Genomic DNA, 15,637 nt, shown 5'->3' with positions numbered 1-15,637 from the left:
AGTAAAGTATCATTTCCGCTTCTCAGTTTTTTTGGGTCAAGCCTCCTCCACAATTCCTGACAGTTCGACCATTTACCTACTCGCTCAGGGCAGTGTAAAGTGGCCAATTTAACACACTGAACTGCATGTCCTTGAGATGTGCAACAGGACAAATCATCCAGAGGAAACTCATGCAATAAGAGAAAATATGCAAACTTCATACAGGCAGTACCCAAGATCAGAAATCCAAGTTGTAAGGATTGTGAGATACCAGCTCTACGAGTTGCATCACTGTATCACCCACTGTTCTTTTCTTCTCATGTACAAGAACATAAGGACAGATGACTAAGAGCAGATGTAAGCAAAAAGGCTCATTAAACAAGCCTGCCATTCAATAAGATCGTGGGTGTTTTGGGAATAATCCTCAAGCTTCTCTACTTTGATCTCAGACTCCATTGATGCACCAATCTTCATAGCTTCATGGAACGTTACTATTGTTTGACATACACTTGGTTATTGTTAGTGTGAGTCAACTTGCATCAACTCCTTCAGTGATTAGCAGCTATCTTTCTGTCACCTTAGTGAAGAAAGACACATGTATGGAAGTTATGTCCAAATACTGAGAGAAAGCTATAAACAGGAACAGAAACAAAATAGATATTTATTTTAATTAAATGGCACTTCTGCCTTAAGATGCACCACGTTGTAGTTGAGGCTTGGATTATAATGGTATTCACATATTTGAGGTGAAACTCAATTTCAATATGGTACAGCTGATGTGCTACACTGATGACCTACACTATTTGCCTTTGTGATTGGCAGAAGTCAAGAGAGAAAGGGTAAAAGTCAGCACCTTGAATACATAACCTAGAACTGACCTCCTTGAAAAGCTGAGCAGATGGAGATAGGAAACTTCATTGTGAGCAGGTATGCGTTTTTCGTTGAAACATATTTTCATGGATTATGTACAGTGATAACTAAGGTTCTATGTGATACTTATTTTAAAATATTTATGTTCTATATAACTTCAGTAATTAGTGATATGTGTTTCAAACTGACAAATAGCTGTAAGGATTGGAAATTCCAAAATATGGAGCTGTTCAAATCTCAGGTATAACATCTGAAATCATTGGCTGACATAAACAGAATTAACTTCCAATATGTTTATATGTCAAAAGTTGAACATGGTGCATATTTTCTTGATCAAATTGTAGAGCTCTGCCAAAACTCTATAAGTGGCAGTAGACAGGGTGGTGAGGAAAGCATCTGATCCACCTGCCATCATCTGCAGTGACGTGGTGTACAAGGGGTATGATGGCATGGTACAATTGTTCAGGGTGTTGGTAAAATTTGCACTTAGAGTATTAAGTGCAGTTCTGGTTGTTATGGTATAGGAAAGAAGTGATTAAGCTAAAAGATCTAGAAAAGATTTGCAAGGATGTTACAACAACTGGAGGCTTTAAGACTGAGTTAAGGAGAGATTAGATAGACCGGGGCTGTTTTCTGTGGAATGAAGGAGAGAGGAGTGATGTAGTAGAGATTTATAAAATCCCTAGGGGCATTAATATAGTTGGTTCTACTGTGAATGCCTGCAAGAAAATGAATCTGATGGTAGTATATAGTGACAAATACATACTTCGATAATAAACTTACTTTGAACTTCAAATGATCAGTAAATAAATGAACAAGTATAATGAACAAAATTAATTTTTGTTGTGTTAGATATTTAATTGGGTTCTGTTTATCTAGTTTTAGGACTTGTGTGAAGATCTGATTATATTTTACTTCATATTTATGCAGAAATGGAGAAACTTATGGCATCACTGTATTAAAAATTGATAGGCTTAAGCTTTAGAAAAGAGAATAAAAGGGCCAAATAAGCTACAATTTACTCAAAATATGTATTATAAAGAAAGCAAGGATCTGTACAGTGGATTCCGGTTAATTGGCACACATTGGGATCAATACATTTTGACCTGATTAAGCAGGTGCTCCAGTTAGTTGAAGTTTCATTAGAGTAGTTAAAAAAAGTATTTAAAAAAAGACTAACTACTGCTTAACTGAGTAACAGATTATATATTTCAATGAAGTACAAAACAAATTAGAACAGTACCACCATTGCTACAGTATTATTAATTTGTATTAGTTCTTAATAGTTATCAATGGAGGAATTCACTGCCATGTTCTTTTGACTGTAAATGAACAAAATCAGCACAGACACTTAGTGCAGATAATAGACGACCTTCATATTGTACATTGTAGATTTCAACACTCCAGTTATCTCTGCCAGCTGGCAGCGTGTGGTGTTAGGTGGATGGTTTTTCCTTCATCCATTAAGGTAATTTTTTTCAGCTAGTGTCAAATCTTTTCTTGGCATCCTGGCAAGGGTCCGAAAGACAATTAAAAAAAAATCCAAAAATCACTGCTTTTTGAATAGGCATCCATTGGCTCATATAGAGAACATAACACAAGCACATGCAACTGACACTATTTATAAACAGTTCGCTCTAAGCACGGTGTAGTATCTAAAGGCCACACGAGTGCAGACGACTGATTGTTCGGCAACAGTCTTGTGTCCCAATTAAGTGGTAGAGTGTCCCAAATGAATGAAGGGAATCCTGGCTAGTTTCTCGATTATTTATTTATTTTATCAACTTTGTTTCCAAGTTCCATCTTGCTCTTAAATACACCTGGTCGATCTAACACTTCTCTCTCCATTCTTGATCACTATGTCTCCATCTTTGGAAACAGATAATCCACCAACATCTTTTACAAATCTACAAACTCACTCATTTACATCGACTAAACTTTTCCCCACACAGTCACTTGTAAAAATATGAATCCCTCCTCTCTGTTCCTCTACCTGTGCCACATCTGTTCTCAGGATGAGAACATCCGTTCCAGAACATCCAAGATTTTTCAGAAAGTGAGTTTTCCTTTCAACCACTATCAACGCTACCCTCTCCTGTACCTTCTCCATATCCCACATGTCTGGCATCACCACATTCTTGCCAACACAACAGGGATAGGGTTCCCCTTGTCCTCCCCTACCACCACATGAGCCTTCACATCCAACAGATTATTCTCCATAACTTCTGTCGTCATCAATAGGGTCCCACTTGCAGGCACATCTTTTCAATCCCTCTCTCTGCTTTCTACAGTGAGTGCTCTTTCTGACTCCCTTATCCACTCATCCCTCCCTACTGATCTCCTTGCTGGCATCTATCCCTGTTTACTTTACTAAATGCTGCACTTGCCCCTACACTAGCTCTCTCACCACCATTCAGGGTCCTAAACAGTCCTTACGGGTGAAGCAGCGCATCACCTGTGAGTCTGTTAGAATCATCTTTTGCATCCATTACCCCCGGTGCAGATTCCACTACATCAGTGAGACCTGTTGCAAAGTGGAGACTGTTTTGTCAATCTCCTTCATTCTGTCCACTGCAACAACCAGTGGCTATCCATTTTAATTCCACTTCTATTCTCACGCCGACATGTTTGTGCACAGCTTCTGCTAGAGCCACAATGGGACCAGAGGAGCCTCCAGCCGAACAACATTGACTTCTCTAACTTCTGGTAACTTCTCCCCTCTGTTTTCCTTCCCTCTCCCTTTGTATTCCCTCGTTTTTGTGGCCCTTTCATCTCTTCTTTTCCCCTTCTCTACCTTCAAAATCTTCCCATCAATCCACTTTTAATCCCAACCTTCTTTCCTTTATTCCATGGTCTACTGTCATGAAATGGTATCATAAAAGGAGTCCCTTTCAGCCCCCTTCATCATCCACCTACATTCCCCTTGTCACCTGGAAATAGCCACTACCTGCCAGCTTGTGCTCCTCCACCTTTTTATTCTGGCTGAGCTCTCTTCCAGTCCAGATGAAGAATCTCAGCCTGAAACATTGACAATTTACTTCCCTCCATCAATGCTGCCTGACCTTCTGAGTTCCTCCAGTATTTTGTGTGTGTTGCTCAAGATTTTCAGCATCTGCAGAATCTCATGTCAAAGATTTATATTTGTATGGTGTTCTTCTTCCTTGCGGCGTGCCTCACAGCATTTCCAATAGATCACGTCTTACAGTGTGGACAGTTCAGTAATATCAACACCTATAGTGAGCAGGTTTCCACAAAGACCAAAATAACAGTGAAAGGGTCATGGGCTAGACTGGGCTAAGATGTAGCCAGTAGTTCCCTCTGGAATTAGAGACAAGCTGGTGCATCTGACTTCTCGCTCTGCTGTTGTGCTTGTCATTGAGTGCAATGGTAGCTTCAGTTTCTTCTAAGCCAAGCATCCAGATGTTCCACATCTGGTTGGCTTTACAACAGTCACGGCTAGAGTACAAGCAGCAACCCAATTCATTTGGTATTCATTAAAAAAAATAAATTCTGCATTTTTTTCGTTCAATTTCCTTTCATTTGCTGCCAAGTGTTAACAGCAGGTTGGATGAGCCATCCTTGTGAAATTTCTCAGTGCCTAAACTTGCAGGAGAAGGCACTGTATTGGAGAACTAGAAAGGAAATTATAGACCAGTTAGCCTGACCTCAGTGTTTGGGAAGATGGTGCAGACATTTGTTAAGGATAAGGTTATGGAGTACTTGGTGACACAATACAAGATTGAACAAAGTCAGCATGGTTTTCTTAACAGAAAGTCTTGCCTGTTGGAATTCTGTGAGGAGATTACAAATAGGATAGATAAAGGAGGTGCAGCGGATATTGTATATTGGACTTTCAGAAGGACTTTGACAAGGTGCCACACATGAGGCTGCTTACCGAGTTAAGTGACCATGGCATTACAGGGAAGTTACTGGTGCGGTTAGAATATTGGCTGATTGGTAGGAGGCAGTTAGTGGGAATAAGAGGACTCTTTTCTGGTTGGCTGCCAAGGAGTAGTTGTGTTCTGCAGGGGTCGGTGTTAGGGCCTCTTCTTTTTATGCTGCATATCAATGATTTAGATGATGGAATAGATGGCTTTGTTACCATGTTTGCAGATGATACGAAGATTGACAGAGGGACACTTTGAGGAAACAGGTTGGCTGCAGAAGGACTTAGACAAATTAGAAAAATTGGCAAGGAAGTGGCAAATGAAATACAATTTTGGAAAATGCATGGTCATACACTTTGGTAGAAGAAATAGTTGTGCAGACTATTCTCTAAACAGGGAGAAAATCCAAAAATTTGAGAAGCAAAGGAACTTGGGAATCCTTGTGCAGAACACCCTAAAGGTTAACCTGCAGGTTGAGTCAGTGGTGAGGAAGGCAAATGCAATGTTAGCATTCATTTCAAGAGGTCTAGAATATAAGAGCAGGGATATGATGCTGAGGCTTTATAAAGCAATGGTGAGGACTCACCTTGAGTATTGTGAACGGTTTGGGGCTCCTCATCTAAGTAAAGATGTGCTGGCATTGGAGTGGGTTCAGAAGAGGTTCACAAGGATGATTTTGAGAATGAAAAGGTTATCATATAAGGAAGAATTGACAGCTCTGGCTCTGTACTCACTGGAATTTAGAAGGATAAGAGGTGAATCTCATTGAAACCTTTCCATTGTTGAAAGGCCAAGACAGAGAATATGTGGAAAAGATGTTTCCCGTGTTGGGGGAATCTAGGAAAAGGGGGCATGGACTCAGGATAGAAGGGCATCCATTAAAACAGAGATGTGGAGAAATTTCTTTAGCTAGAGGGTGGTGAATTTCTGGAATTTATTACCACAGGCAGTTGTGGAGGCCAGGTCGCTGGGCATATTTAAGGCAGAGCTTGGTAGGTCTTGACTGGACACAGCATCACAGGTTACAGGGAGAAGACTGGAGATTGGGCCTGAGGAGGAGAATAAAATGGTTCAGCCATGTTTAAATGGTGGAGCAGACACGATGGGCCAAATGGCCTAATTCTACTCCTATGTCTTATGGTCTTAAGATGTGAGAATTCAGATTTCAATCCCGGCATTCTCTGTACTTCCTCCCCGTGGAATGCCTGGGTTTTCTCTGGGTCCTTCCCTTTCCTCCCACAGTCCAAAGTACTGGCTAGATTCATTAGTGATTAGATTAGAGTTAAATTAGAGTTTTCAGAGGTTGCTGGATGATGCAGATGGAAGGGTCTATTCCACACTCTATCTCTAAATAAATACTCTTGAGGATGTTGTGCCTGACTTTGAGATACCATTTGGTGTCACTGTGCATGTCCAGCAGAGTGTTGCACATACACTACCTATGTACAAAAGCACTTGACTACATTCTTGCAAGTTCATTGTACATCTACAAAGAACTTCGTTGCAGTCTGCTATCCAGTTTTGGACAGCATCTATTCACAATTCACAAGAAAAAAATGGTACCATGCATGAAAAAGTCTCATCCAATCACTCTCTCGATATATAAGAAAAATAATTTGGAGATAAATATTGATCAGGGCACCAAAAATAACTCCCCACAGTCAAATTTTTAACTGTACCATGAAATCTTTCACATTCTCATAAGAGACCAAAGGACTGCACTTCTAATCATTCAGCACTCCCTCAGTACCGTGTCAGTGTCAATCTCCTCATGTCTCTGGAGTGGGACAACACATTGGAACTTTACAACTCACAGGTGAATGTGTGGAGCTGATCACATAATTAAGAGTTCAAAATAGAGGTGCAAAAGTCATCAAATCTGAAGAAGTTTTTATCTCAATGGCTTGATTAACTCCCCTCTTAGAATTATTCTCTGTATCATTCATTATTTGTTTTATTTGTACTTGAGAAGGATAACATCAAAAGTTTGAGTTTAATTATTATAAGCAACAATCAAACATTGAAGTATTTGCATTTTAGTCATTACAATGCTTCCTACAATATGCAACTGGGGTTCACTTGTAATGGGACTTTGTTGGTTTTGTATTTGCATCTACTAACCTCCACCAGCAGGTAGGCTAGATATGAAATTCTGATCCAATTAAAAGCTGCTATTTCCAGATACCTTGTATCAGCCTATGCCTTATCTAACGTGGACTATTAGCTTGTTATTGTCACATGTACCAACTTGTTTTGCATATTGTTTATAAAGACAAACCATTACAGTGCACTGAACTGGGATAACAATGCAGAATAAAGTATAAAAGTTACTAGAAACATACAGTGCAGTTAAGTGATAAAGTGCAAGATCATTGAGGTAGACTGAGGCCAATAGTCTATCTTTATCGTACAAGAGGTCTGATCTTTAACTTAGTAAATTAAAGTTCCTGCCAGTCCTGCTTCCTGTGATAATAAACATATTAGTTGTTGGATTACTTATGCTAACTACTGAGGCAATCATGTGAACATTTGGAACCTTATAATTGGATACAGACTATGTTGTCAATTATGGGTAATTTGACTGATACCAAGGTGCTACATATTTTGGTTCAAAGGCTTGTCATAAAATTGCTTCCCAATATGATCAGTCCGTTTGGTCTTCCACTAATTTAACATGACTGGGCATATGGTAAATTTTGGAAGAGGGAAGAGGGAGGTTCTCAGGCGATCATATTCAGCGATGGTCACTATGAAGCAGATCTCTTATCTCAGTTTGAGTGAAATACCCATGCTTGAGGTGCCACTGTTTTTTCAAAGGGAGGAAGTGTCTGAAATTTCCAACTGTTGTCAACACATTCTCAAAACAGGACACAAATAACTTTTCCAGTTCTCTGGGCTCTGAAGTGATTGTTGAGACTAACCTGGGAACTGCAGACTATACTGGTTTGGCACAAGATGTCAGATAGTGCCTGAGTAGTTTTAGAAGAGATGCACTCCTTCTATGTTCCCTCTAACGTGGGTTCTATGCACTTTTGATAAATGGATTTCAATTTCTCAACGTCACTTCAAAAGTCCTTTCTCTATCTTGATCAGTCATGGGCCAGGGATTCTCAAAAGTCAATGGTCATGTTGTATTTTTAGAGAAAATCCTTGAATCATTCAAACTGTCAACTAGTGATCTCTTCCCAAGAGAGTGTGCCAGGATTGTGCAACATCTGATTTTTCTCAGACTGTGTTGGTGCACTGAAGATGATGACAGATTTTATCACTCACATCTGCTGTCATTGAGAGGTAACTCCCAGTTTGTGGGAATTGTCCACATTTTCCCAGTGCTTTCTTGAATCTTGGTGAGCGGTGTTGTACTAATTAATTCATTACTGGGTGTTGGACTTCCTAACCAACAGACCTCAGAGAGCCAGGATGCACAACCACTTCTTCCTCCCCATAAACCTCAACATGGGTGCCCGCAGCGTGTTCATATACGGCTGTACAGCCAAACACCCAAGAAACTGCACTGTCGAGTTCACCAATGACACGGCGGTGGTGAGGCTCATCATCAACAGCAGAGAAGAAGTGGAAGAACCCGAAGCCTGGTGCCAGGTAAATAACCTGTTTCTCACTGTCAACAAGACAAAAGAGGTGGTTATCAAATCCAGGAGTATTCTCAGCACTCACACCCTTCTTTACACCAACAGCACAGCAGTGGAAACTGTGAGCAGTTTCAAACCCCTGGGTCTCAACCTCTTGTGCTCTCAAACTGCATCCTACATAATCAAGAGCTCAATGCCTCTGCTTTCTGAGAGGCTGAAGAAATCTCGATTATGCACATCAAAACTTAACAACCTTCTACAGATGCAGAGTATAGAGCATCCTAACATACTGCATCACTGCATGATACAGAAACTACACTGCAGCAGACAAGAAGGCTTTACAATGGGCAGTCAAATCTGTCCAACACATCACCAGCACCAGCTTACTCACCATCAAGGGCATGTGTACAGAAAGTGACTGGAAAAAGGCTAGCAATATCATGAAGGATCCCACTCACCCTTGGTCAACAACTCTCAACAGGGAGAGTGTAGCATATACACAGGACCATCAGATTCAAAAACAGTTATTTTCCCCAAAGAGCAAGGCTGATTAATATGTCCACCCAGTAACCCCCCCCCCCACCACCACCACTACTGTATCACTTCCTATCAGTCACCTCATGAACAGACACTCCTGTACCTAGTGTCACTTTATATACATATAATCAATCTATGTATATAAGCTACTTTGTGTATTTATATTACAGTATTGTTTCTATAACTTATGTTACTTCAGCTAGTTTCACAGACCAATGATGAATTAATTATGTTCTTTATCTTGGGGAGTATTTTATATGCTGTATCAGATCTAGAGTAACAATTATTTTGTTCTCCTTTTCACTTGTATACTGGAAATGACATTAAGTAACCTTAAATCTTAGGGACAAGTAGAGGACCATGTTCTGCAGATGTGCATGGTAAACTCTATTCTCTTGTATGTTTAGGTAAACAAGATGATAGTTATTTAGAATTTGGTCTCCAAATGCATTCAGACACAAGTATTGTCTGTTTACTGCAGCTTGACGACTGCACGTGGTGATCTTCCTTCTGATTATGGAGACAACGTAGGTTGAATAGTTATATATTGTTTGCAGCTGCCAAGCTGATGAGGACTTAAATTGTATGGAAATAATTTCTTCCAGGATGCTGTTGGAGGAATGACCATCATCTCACCTTCCTTCCTGCTGTCTCTGGTAAGTGTCTGGTATCCCATCATATGCAGATATGCAGATACAATCACATGTATCAGTCTCTGGGCTGATGGCCAAGTCTGAGATCATTTAAAGTTGTTTCAGCATAATCATCTTTTGCTGAATCATCTTCTCTCTCTCCTGTTTGCAGGGTTTTGTTTCTTGAATATCTGAAGTGAAAAAGGTTCATTGAGATGAAGAGAGAGGAGAAAGGTAAAAGAAGACGTTGACACCATGTGCAGATTGTGAGGCACTGAATTCATTTCCTATAACCAGTCAGTCCAGTTCTCCACCATAATCTATTGCTGTGTGCCAAGTCTCCTTGGTTAACTCGAATTGTTGGATTTACTGTTGCACAGAAGTTACAAGGTGCCTACCATTTCTCAAAATGTGAAGGTGTACCTAATGCAGGCAAGAGACCAAGAATCTAGCCTCCATGAGGAAATCTGCAGATGCTAGAAATTCAAACAACACACACAAAATGCTGGTGGAACACAGCAGGCCAGGCAGCATTTGAAATCGCATTTCCCCCTCCCCCCACTACTTTCAAATCTCTTAGTATCTTTCCCTTCGGTTAGTCCTGACGAAGGGTCTTGGCTCAAAATGTTGATAGTGCTTCTCCTTATAGATGCTGCCTGGCCTGTTGTGTTCCACCAGCATTTTGTGTGTGTCATAAGAATCTAGTCTTTATATTTTCCTTTAACAGTTATTCTGTCAGCTGACTGGAATTTTAGCTGCTCATTTCCAGCACTTCTAAATATTCTACCATCTGAGCATGTGCAGTGTGCAGAATTTATCACAAGTATTAGTAAGATACTGTTCATAGACCAAAACGACATTTGTTCTTCAGGTTATGATGGGTACAGTTGACATTATTTATAGAATCTTATCATTTACTATTAACTGTTAAGTTTTGTAACTCCAGAAACTAATCAAAAAAAACCACAAGAGTTGGGATGTGCTTTGTCTACTTTTGTTTTTCTGTTTTTAATGAGGCATTCACATATGACATGGTGGCACAATCATGTATACCATTCATGTACTTTGTACATATAACTCATAATGAATTATGAAAGAAAACTTCATCAAACAATATATTTACAATATTATATTAATCAATAATACTGAAATACACTACGCTCCTCCCTGCTTAGCTATAAACTCCAACTCAATATGGAATGCATCTCAACTCAAATATTTAATATATTGCTCTCCAGCCATCTTGCACAGTATACTGTATGATAGAACTACTATGTAGACATCCAAAACATAGTAAAGTTTGAATTGTGGCATTCAGGACTAAAGATTTAATTGCTGTGGATGATTTTCATGAATCGATGAAACTGTTCCCCAACAAACGGTGGTTCATTGTCACTGGCTTAGTGTTCTGAAACACCAGTCCTTGAGAAGAGGTGTTACAACATGTCAACAGTGTGTGATGCAGTAGTGGAGGCCATTGGGAACACTTCTGGCCACTTTGTAGCTGGATCCACTACTACCAAGAAATTTGTCCCTCATGACTGGTCTGGCAAAATCCACATGAATCCTCTGTCAGACCAATGCAGCCATTCCCGGGGATGGAGAGGTGCTGCTCTTGGCATCTTCTGGACGTATTGGCATTCCGAACAGTACAGACCAAGCTGCTCAATCTGCTGATCTATTCCAGGCCACCAGATAAAACTTTGAGCCAATGCTTTTATTTTGACCATGTCTAGATGACCAGCATGTAGCTCCTCCAATACTCTAGTTCTGGATGGTACAACAACTCTCAATCCCCACATAAAGCAACCTCTGTCAAGGGCAAGTTCATCTCAGTGCTGGCAAAAATGAGGGAAATGGAGTTTCTGCTGCACATTCCAGCCATTTTGGTGGCCATAAAGACCTGAGACGGTGTGGGGCCTTTTCTAGGGAGACTTTTGATTTGCATTAGGAAGAATACGTCAAAAGGAGTGCTCGCTTTTATAAACTTTTCAGGGACTTTCTTTCCCAACAGTAAATGGGACAATCCATCAACATTTCCATGATTAGTTTTCCTCTCAAATTCAATCTTGTAATTGAGTCCTCCAAGAAACAGAGCCCATCTCTGCATTCATGCTGCTACTGTTAGTGAAACCCCTCGGTAGATTGAAAATGGATGCCAGTGGTTGATAATCAGTAACAAGGGTAAACTTGCTCCCATTCAAGTAGTGGTTGAAATGTTTTGCACTCTAAGCCAGACACAAGGCCTCTCTGTCAATCTGTGCATAATTTTTCTCTGCAGCAATAAGGGAATGTGATGCAAAGGCTGTAGGGTGTTCACTTCCATCAGTCATAACATGACTGCACTATGTCACAGGTAAGCTTCACTGGACAATGTGGATCATAATGTGTGAGAACAGTGATTGACGCCACATTTCCTTTGTCTTTTGGAAAGCCACCTCACACTGCTTTGTCCATTGCAATTTCTTCCCAATCTGTAGTAATGAGTGCAGCACAGTAGCCAGATTTGGCAGGAACCTGTTGTAGTAATTGACAAATCCTAAAAAGGACCACAACTGTGATACATTCTTTGACCTTGGAACATCCACCACTGCTTGAATTTTCTCAACAGACTTGTATAATTCTTGTGTAACAATGGTGTGACCGCAGTAAGTGATACTTGGTTTAAAGAATTCACACTTCTTGTATTGTGCTCTGAACCTATAATCTTGTAATCTTCTTAAACTGTCTTGAGATTTTGGAGACGTTCTTTCTTCTCTTCACTGGTAACAATGATGTCATCCAAGCAGCCTTGCAGCGATTGGTCCATAGCTTTCCATCAGAATACAGGCAAAAATGTGACTCCAAAAATAAACCCATTATAGCGATAAAGCCCTTTGTGAGTGTTTATGGTGAGAAACACTTTGGATGCTTGCATCTCCATCTGTAGGGCAGGTCTCAACTAAGTCCTCTTTGCTGAAGCATTTCCCTCCAGAAGGATTTGCAAAGATATCATCTATCCTGAGGAGAGGGGTTTGATCTACTTTCAAGGCTGGGATGATGTTGTCCTTAAAATCGCCACAGATCCTGACAGACCCATCCTTCTTGGCTACTGGGCCAACTGACATAGAACATAGAAATCTATAGCATGTTACAAGCCCTTCGGCCCACAATATTGTGGCAACCATGTAACGTACTCTAGAAACTACCTAGAATTACCCTACCGCATAGCCCTCTATTCTCTAAGTCTCACGGACCTATCCAAGAGAATCTTAAAAGACCTCATTGTATCTACCTCTACCACTTTCTCTGGCAATGCATTCCATGCACCCACCACTCTCCATTTGAAAAACTTACCTCTGACATGCCCCTTGTACCTACTTCCAAGCACCTTAAAACTATGCCCCGTCATGTCAGCCATTTCAGCCCTGGAAAAAAGCCTTTGGCTATCCACACAATCTACGGCTCTCATAATCTTATACACCTCTATGAGATCACTTCTCATCTTCCATCACTCCAAGGAGAAAAGACCAAGTTCACTCAACCTATTCTCATTAGGCACATTCTCCAATCCAGACAACATCCTTGTAAATCTCCTCTGTACTCCTTTTATAGTATCCACATCCTTCCTGTAGTGAGGTGACCAGAACTGAACACAGTACTCCAAGTGGGGTATAACATTACCATGGACTCCACTCTACATTTGCACTGACATTTCCAATGGGCTCCTCTCAACTTTGGAAAGATTTTCTTCAGCCTCCGTGCGATCAAGTTTACTGGCTACTTTATCACAGATGGTATAAGGAACTGGACGGGCTTGATAAAATTTGTGTGTGGCATTTTCATTTAACGCTATTTTACCCTTGATTTGGATGTCATTGGAAAACTCAAACTTGAACACTCTGGCATCATCCAGTACATTTCTTAATTTGCTTTCAGTTGACTATATCCAGGGGATGTGACGTGCATATTATACATAGATCTCCAATCAAGTTGTGGTTACCTCAGCCAATCACAGCCTCACAAAACAGGCCCTCCTGCTTTTAACCACACACAAGCCCAATGTGACTTGTTAGTTGTTGCATTTCACTGTTATGAATGTCATTCTCACAGGTTATCTTTTCTCCAGTATAAGTTCTTAGTTGTCTGCAGGCTTCAGTATCTTTGAAATTCCATTCAGACAGCCAAGCCAGTTTCCAGTTCCATTTTAATTAATTTGCCGTTCACTTCTGGTATCAGCCCCATTGCTTGTCTCTATGCAATTTACATGTATTGTACATACTGCCCATAGTGAATTATGTAAACAAACAAGAATGCTTAATCAAACAATAAATTTATAATATTACTCAAATATTACTGAAATATATAGACACACTACATACTCTGTTATATAGTTATTGTTGTTGATGACATTTTGAGTCTGCTGGTTATTAAAATGACATATTATCATTCTCTTTATTCTGTGCCACCAGGTACTCCAGCATCAGACATCATTGGTTAGTGAAACCAGCTGAAATAACTTAACTTACAGAACTAAAACTCAGGCAACTACTCTGGAAATTGATTGAAATTCAGAAATTTATTTTTGTCAAATATTCAGTAATTTAATTATGTAACTATAGTGTACCAAGCTGAGAATTAGGAAAGCAATGTTGATTGATTTCTCTGAAGTGATCAAAATATAGGAGAAAAGCAGCACTCTTGTAAACCAGTTTTCCAAATTCAATCAGCAAATTTTAATCATTTCCATATTTTAATATCCTTTGCTCTTAACAGTATAATTTGTGTCTTGACATGAAGTAATACCACCAAAGTTCACTTAATATTCACTAATACCTTGAATTGTTTTGAGTGTTTAACTGTCATTTGAAGTGTTTCATTGTACTCCACCCTGACAATCCACAATTAGTATCACTCTGTTTTTAAAATACAATGCAAAGGATTTCTGCTACTGGACAGTAGACTATCTTTTTAAATGAATCAACCATCATGCAGAAACCACTGAGAAGTGATCTTATAACAACTGCCTCTGGAAAACTTGATGAAAAACACTTAAAACACCTCTAACATATGCAAATTTCATGAAAAGTAAACAGTATAAATTATGAACATTAACAGATACAAGAGGATGAATTCAAGATTATTCTTGTCTTGTGGTTCAAGTGATATTAAATGATACTGGAAAATGTTGGTTTGATATTCTTATTGTAAATGTTCTATACAATTCATTATTTAAAATGAAACAAGAGTATATTCTACTTAATATGATTAAAGGGAGTAAAGTATATTGATCAAAGAGACAAAAGTATGTTTCATTCTTTAACGCTAGACTGATAATTTTCTTTTATAGTAAAAAAGGAAGCAAAGCGCCTTCAGCAATATAGTAAGATACTGATTTGAAGTAATTTATCTGTCAAACTACTGGTACTGTTTATTACATGCAATGGCATGCTTTGATTCTGATCATCAACCATTTTGTTTTCAATTTTGTTTTCAAAAATTAGTTACTCTGGTAATGTTATACCATTTGTTACATACAGATTGAAAAGTTTGTGGGAGATTTCCAAAAGTAAAATACTGTAGATGCTGGAAACCAGAAATAAAAATAGCGAGCATGCCAGAAATACTCAACATGTCAGATAGCATTTATGCATAGTGAAAGGAAATGAGCTTCCACGATCAACTATCTATCACTGCTATAAACTGACAGGAAAGCTCAGTACAGATATTAGCTGCCACCTTCAGAAATGAATGTGTGCCTACAAAAACTCGCTGTACATTCCCAAAACCAAAACCATTGGATGAACTAGGAGGTTCATTGTCTGCTGAGAGTTAGATCTATGGCATTTAAGTCTGGTGACCCAAGCCAGTACAAGAATAGCAGATATGCCCTGTGGAGGGCTATTTCAAGAGTGAAGAAACAATTCCGAGTGAGGCTGGAGTCAACATTGGATGCACATCAACCCTGGCAGGATTTGTAAGACATTACATCTTACAAAGTGAAACCCAATAGCATAAATGCAGTGATGCCTCAGTATCAGATGAGCTCAATGCCTCTATGCCTACTTTGAAAGGGAGAATATAACTACAGCTGTGAAGTTTCCTGCTGCACTTGGTGGTCCTGTGATCTCTGCCTCGGAGGCTAATGTCCGGTTGTCTTTCA

General features: G+C 39.6%; 1 long non-coding RNA gene across 4 annotated transcripts in view; it reads right to left on the bottom strand.

Annotated features, from left to right (window-relative positions):
- Positions 1-6,693: 6,693 nt before the first annotated feature.
- The window catches only part of LOC132406813 (uncharacterized), a 78,216-nt gene continuing 69,272 nt past the window's right edge, over positions 6,694-15,637 (bottom strand). For 2 of the 4 annotated variants that reach the window (XR_009516247.1, XR_009516249.1), the window contains 2 exons: positions 9,500-9,686; positions 6,694-8,355 (listed from right to left, as the gene is read on the bottom strand). This is a non-coding gene — a long non-coding RNA (uncharacterized LOC132406813). The remainder of the gene's footprint in view (positions 8,356-9,499; positions 9,687-15,637) is intronic. The other 2 variants (XR_009516250.1, XR_009516251.1) reach the window with 1 other exon arrangement.

This window comes from Hypanus sabinus, chromosome 17, assembly GCF_030144855.1.
Source record: "Hypanus sabinus isolate sHypSab1 chromosome 17, sHypSab1.hap1, whole genome shotgun sequence".
NCBI lineage: Eukaryota > Metazoa > Chordata > Chondrichthyes > Myliobatiformes > Dasyatidae > Hypanus > Hypanus sabinus.
The sequence above is the reverse complement of the archived record's forward strand: the minus strand, read 5'-3'. Positions and strand labels throughout refer to the sequence as shown.